Here is a 6,000-nt window from a genome sequence, read left to right on the forward strand (position 1 = left end):
CAAAACACATTCCCCAACTTCTCCTGAGTACGGCGATACCAGATGTGTGACACTTTTTTGATGCCAAGGTGGGCAAAGGGGCGCATATTCCAAAGTGCACCTTTCGGATTTCACCGGTCATTTTTTACAGATTTTGATTGCAAAGTACTTCTCACACATATGGGCCCCTAAATTGCCAGGGCAGTATAACTACGCCACAAGTGACCCCATTTTGGAAAGAAGACACCCCAAGGTATTCCGTGAGGGGCATGGCGAGTTCCTAGAATTTTTTATTTTTTGTCGCAAGTTAGTGGAATATGAGACTTTGTAAGGAAAAAAGAGAGAAAAAAAAAATCATCATTTTCCGCTAACTTGTGACAAAAAATAAAAAATTCTAGGAACTCGCAGTGCCCCTCACGGAATACCTTGGGGTGTCTTCTTTCCAAAATAAGGTCACTTGTGGCGTAGTTATACTGCCCTGGCAATTTAGGGGCCCAAATGTGTGAGAAGTACCTTGCAATCAAAATGTGTAAAAAATGACCGGCGAAACCCGAAAGGTGCACTTTGGAATATGTGCCCCTTTGCCCACCTAGGCTGCAATAAAGTGTCACACATGCGGTATCGCCGTACTCAGGAGAAGTTGGGGAATGTGTTTTGGGGTGTCATTTTACATATACCCATGCTGGGTGAGAAAAATATCTTGGTCAAATGCCAACTTTGTATAAAAAAATGGGAAAAGTTGTCTTTTGCCAAGATATTTCTCTCACCCAGCATGGGTATATGTAAAATGACACCCCAAAACACATTCCCCAACTTCTCCTGAGTACGGCGATACCACATGTGTGACACTTTTTTGCTGCCAAGGTGGGCAAAGGGGCGCATATTCCAAAGTGCACCTTTCGGATTTCACCAGTCATTTCTTACACATTTTGATTGCAAAGTTCTTCTCACACATTTGGGCCCCTAAATTGCCAGGGCAGTATAACTACGCCACAAGTGACCCCATTTTGGAAAGAAGACACTCCAAGGTATTCTGTGAGGGGCATGGTGAGTTCCTAGAATTTTTTATTTTTTGTCGCAAGTTAGTGCAATATGAGACTTTGTAAGAAAAAAAAAAAAAAAATCATCATCATTTTCCGCTAACTTGTGACAAAAAATAAAAAGTTCTATGAACTCACTATGCCCATCAGCGAATACCTTAGGGTGTCTACTTTCCGAAATGGGGTCATTTGTGGGGTTTTTCTACTGTCTGGGCATTGTAGAACCTCAGGAAACATGACAGGTGCTCAGAAAATCAGAGCCGTTTCAAAAAGCGGAAATTCACATTTTTGTACCATAGTTTGTAAATGCTATAACTTTTACCCAAACCATTTTTTTTTTGCCCAAACATTTTTTTTTTATCAAAGACATGTAGAACTATAAATTTAGCGAAAAATTTATATATGGATGTCGTTTTTTTTGCAAAATTTCACAGCTGAAAGTGAAAAATGTCATTTTTTTGCAAAAAAAATCGTTACATTTTGATTAATAACAAAAAAAGTAAAAATGTCAGCAGCAATAAAATACCACCAAATGAAAGCTCCATTTAGTGAGAAGAAAAGGAGGTAAAATTCATTTGGGTGGTAAGTTGCATGACCGAGCGATAAACGGTGAAAGGAGTGTAGTGCCGAAGTGTAAAAAGTGGCCTGGTCATGAAGGGGGTTTCACCTAGCGGGGCTGAAGTGGTTAAACTCTCAAAACCACTATTGTGACACATAATGTGGCGGGGGACCCCCATGAATATGGTAACATTTAATAAATGGGGAGCCAATAATATTTACTATAGATTTCTGTTGGTAGCACATCAGAGCAGGGGCGTTAACCCTCTGATATCTCTTATGTGACCAGAGTCTAACTCCTACCAGACTGCCTATTTGATTGGAGTCTAACTCTTACCAGACTGCTGGAGAGAAGATGTATGGAAGGGACTTTTTATAGCACTGGCATATAGCATCTCCCTGCAGCAACTCCATTCTAGTCAGTTTAGTAGTCACCAGCTAGAATGGAGGTGCTGTACGGAAGACCTCCGTATAACAACTACCATCTGCCCAGAATTGATGAACCTCCCTTAAGCAACTCCGTTCTAGTCATTATAGTAGCGAACCAGCTAGAATGGAGTTGTTATATGGAGGACCTACCCTGTAGCAACTGCCGCCTGCCCAGAATTGATGAACCTCCCTTCAGCAATTCCATTCTAGTCATTATAGTAGCAAACCAGCTAGAATGCAGTTGCTGTATGGAGGACCTCCCTGTAGCAACCAACGCCTGGCCAGAATTGATGAACCTCCCTTTAGCAACTTCGTGCCAGTCATTTCAGTACTGAACCAGCTACAATGGAGTTGCTGTATGGTAGACCTCCCTATAGCAACTACTGCCTGCCCAGAATTGATGAACCTCCTTTCAGCAAATCTGTTCTAGTCATTATAGTAGCGGACCAGCTAGAATGGAGTTGCTCTATGGAGGACCTCCCTGTAGCAACTACCGCCTGCCAAGAATTTTTAAACCTCCCTGCAGCAACTCCGTTCTATTCATTTTAGTAGTGAACCAGCTAGAATGGAGTTGCTATATGGAGGACCCCCCCCCCCCCCCCGTAGCAACTACCACCTGCCCAGAAATGATGAACCTCACTTTAGCAACTCTGTTCTAGTCATTTCAATACTGAACCAGCTAGATTCGACTTGCTCTATGGGGGACCTCCAAGGCGTAGGGCTCATGCATATGACATATAACTTATTTTTGGTCGGCATAGCAACCGCAATTTTTGTGGGTTGGATGCGAACCCATTCACTTCAGTGGGGCCGCAAAAGATGTAGACAGTACACCCTCAGCACCGTAACAAAATAGAACATGTCCTATTGTCCACATTACGGACAAAGATAGGACACTTCTACAAATTGTGGATTGCACACGTCTGGTATCAGCACTTTGTAGATCCACAATTCGCGAACCACAAAATCGTCAATGGCCGCGCCACTTCAATGGGTCCAGAACGAAGGCACAGATTGAAAACCCACAGATGCACTATGGAGTGTTTCCATGGGATTTCTCTCCGTGATTCCACAAAGCAAATAAGTAGTGCATATGTTACTTTTCTGCATTGTGGAACCTAGATGAGGACGACGGACTGCATTCAAGTGAGCATCTGCAGACGGTGGGTACACAGATGGTGCCTGTGCATTGCGGACAGCAAATTACGGTCCACAGAACGGACACGGCCGGTACACATTTGTGTGAATATGGCCTTAACCCGAGACACAGCTTCATCTGCAGTACCAGAGATCAGAAAATAGCAGTACAGGTCCCCTAAAAAATTACTTTAAAAAAATATATAAATATTAGCAATTCAAAACACCCCCTTTTCTATTTTTACATATAAGAAACAATAATAAAATTAAACATAAAGGGTATTTTCAAGTAAAAAAATGTCCAAACTATCAAAATGAAAAAGTAAAAAAAAAATTGGAATGTGCTATAAAAAAAAGTACATGTCGCTCAAGAATAAGACATAATAAGGCTGTGTGAAAAGAAAAGTAAAAAGTTATGGATGTAGGAAAACAGGGAAGAAAAAAACCCGCAAAAAATAAAACAAAAAAATCCACATAAAGCAGAGTCGAGACAAATAAAAAAAAAAGTTAAAAAGAGATTATATATACAGTACAGACCAAAAGTTTGGACACACCTTCTCATTCAAAGAGTTTTCTTTATTTTCATGACTATGAAAATTGTAGATTCTCACTGAAGGCATCAAAACTATTGTCACAGCTGAGGATGGGGAAAATCCTCAGCCGTGCGATGCCAGAAGATGTTAACGGCTGCTTGGCCAGGACGAGATAATTAGGGAGCAGGTCACCTCCTAGAACATCCCTAATCCGTCCCTAACTCCTAGCTGCATGGGCCGACCTTGAAGGTAGGAGGGCCCATGCTCAGGAACCTCGGATCCCTACTCACCCTCCGGCCGGTCCCTGAACTAGGAGTGAGGGTAAGACGACCTGTTCCTTCTGGACGCGGAGGAACAGGAGTCTCACTGGCCAAGCTGCAGGGAAAAGGGGAACAGAAACAGGCCTATGGATATGGCAGGTGCTGCACTAGTTCCAGCCACCTGCCACAGCCTTGCTGACTGGATCCCTGTGCAGGCAAGCTGAAGTCCACAACAATACAAATAGAACTCAGCACACACACATCCACACACAGGAACCCAGATCCATAGCTGCACAGAATAATAAAGGAAAACATAAACTGAACATCACACAAACTTAAACGTATGACCACAAGGGTGGCCCCCACTGGCAGGTGAAATAACACAGGAGGCTACTCCAGCTAGTCATGGCTGAAGTACCCCTCAGACTGGAGATAACACTGAGGCTTTATAGGCCCAAGTAGTCACACCCACACAGACACACCCAGTGTTCACACACACAGAAGGGAATTAACCCTTCAAACACAAGGCAAGGAAAGACGGCCACTAAAGGGGAATACACACATAAATACTCACTGCAGCTGTTACCATTGACAACGACATGTGTGGCAATCGTGTCCTGGGAGCCGGCCAAAAGGCCGAGACACTGCCACATGTACATCAAACCAAATGTTGCCACGGGCAGCTACAGTGAAGGGAAAATGTCACCGTGCACACCAAACATAAAACACAGTGCACACCAGACATTCAGAGTGCATACAAACACCCACACAAAGCAAAGGCAACCGCACACATACCTGTAGTCCGCGGCAACCACACTTGAGGCAGACAGCAAAGTGCCCCCAGCTGCGGTTGACAACAAACCAAACCGCAGGCAACTGTATCCGGCTCCCAAGGAGTCACGGCCATAAACATGGTCGTGACAACTATGAATTAACACATGTGGAATTATATACATAACAAAAAAGTGTGAAACAACTGAAAATATGTCATATTCTAGGTTCTTCAAAGTAGCCACCTTTTGCTTTGATTACTGCTTTGCACACTCTTGGCATTCTCTTGATGAGCTTCAAGAGGTAGTCACCTGAAATGGTCTTCCAACAGTCTTGAAGGAGTTCCCAGAGATGCTTAGCACTTGTTGGCCCTTTTGCCTTTACTCTGCAGTACAGCTCACCCCAAACCATCTCGATTGGGTTCAGGTCCGGTGACTGTGGAGGCCAGGTCACCTTGAATGAGAAGGTGTGTCCAAACTTTTGGTCTATACTGTATATATATATATATATATATATATATATACAGTTGCAAGAAAAAGTATGTGATCCCTTTGGAATGATATGGATTTCTGCACAAATTGGTCATAAAATGTGATCTGAGCTTCATCTAAGTCACAACAATAGACAATCACAGTCTGCTTAAACTAATAACACACAAAGAGTTAAATGTTAACATGTTTTTATTGAACACACCATGTAAACATTCACAGTGCAGGTGGAAAAAGTATGTGAACCCCTAGACTAATGACATCTCCAAGAGCTAATTGGAGTGAGGTGTCAGCCAACTGGAGTCCAATCAATGAGATGAGATTGGAGGTGTTGGTTACAGCTGCCCTGCCCTATAAAAAACACACACCAGTTCTGGGTTTGCTTTTCACAAGAAGCATTGCCTGATGTGAATGATGCCTCGCACAAAAGAGCTCTCATAAGACCTACGATTAAGAATTGTTGACTTGCATAAAGCTGGAAAGGGTTATAAAAGTATCTCCAAAAGCCTTGCTGTTCATCAGTCCACAGTAAGACAAATTGTCTATAAATGGAGAAAGTTCAGCACTGCTGCTACTCTCCCTAGGAGTGGCCGTCCTGTAAAGATGACTGCAAGAGCACAGCGCAGACTGCTCAATGATGTGAAGAAGAATCCTAGAGTGTCAGCTAAAGACTTACAAAAGTCTCTGGCATATGCTAACATCCCTGTTAGTGAATCTACGATACGTAAAACACTAAACAAGAATGGATTTCATGGGAGGATACCACAGAGGAAGCCACTGCTGTCCAAAAAACACATTGCTGCAC

Source organism: Bufo gargarizans, chromosome 4 (assembly GCF_014858855.1).
Source record: "Bufo gargarizans isolate SCDJY-AF-19 chromosome 4, ASM1485885v1, whole genome shotgun sequence".
Classification (NCBI taxonomy): domain Eukaryota; kingdom Metazoa; phylum Chordata; class Amphibia; order Anura; family Bufonidae; genus Bufo; species Bufo gargarizans.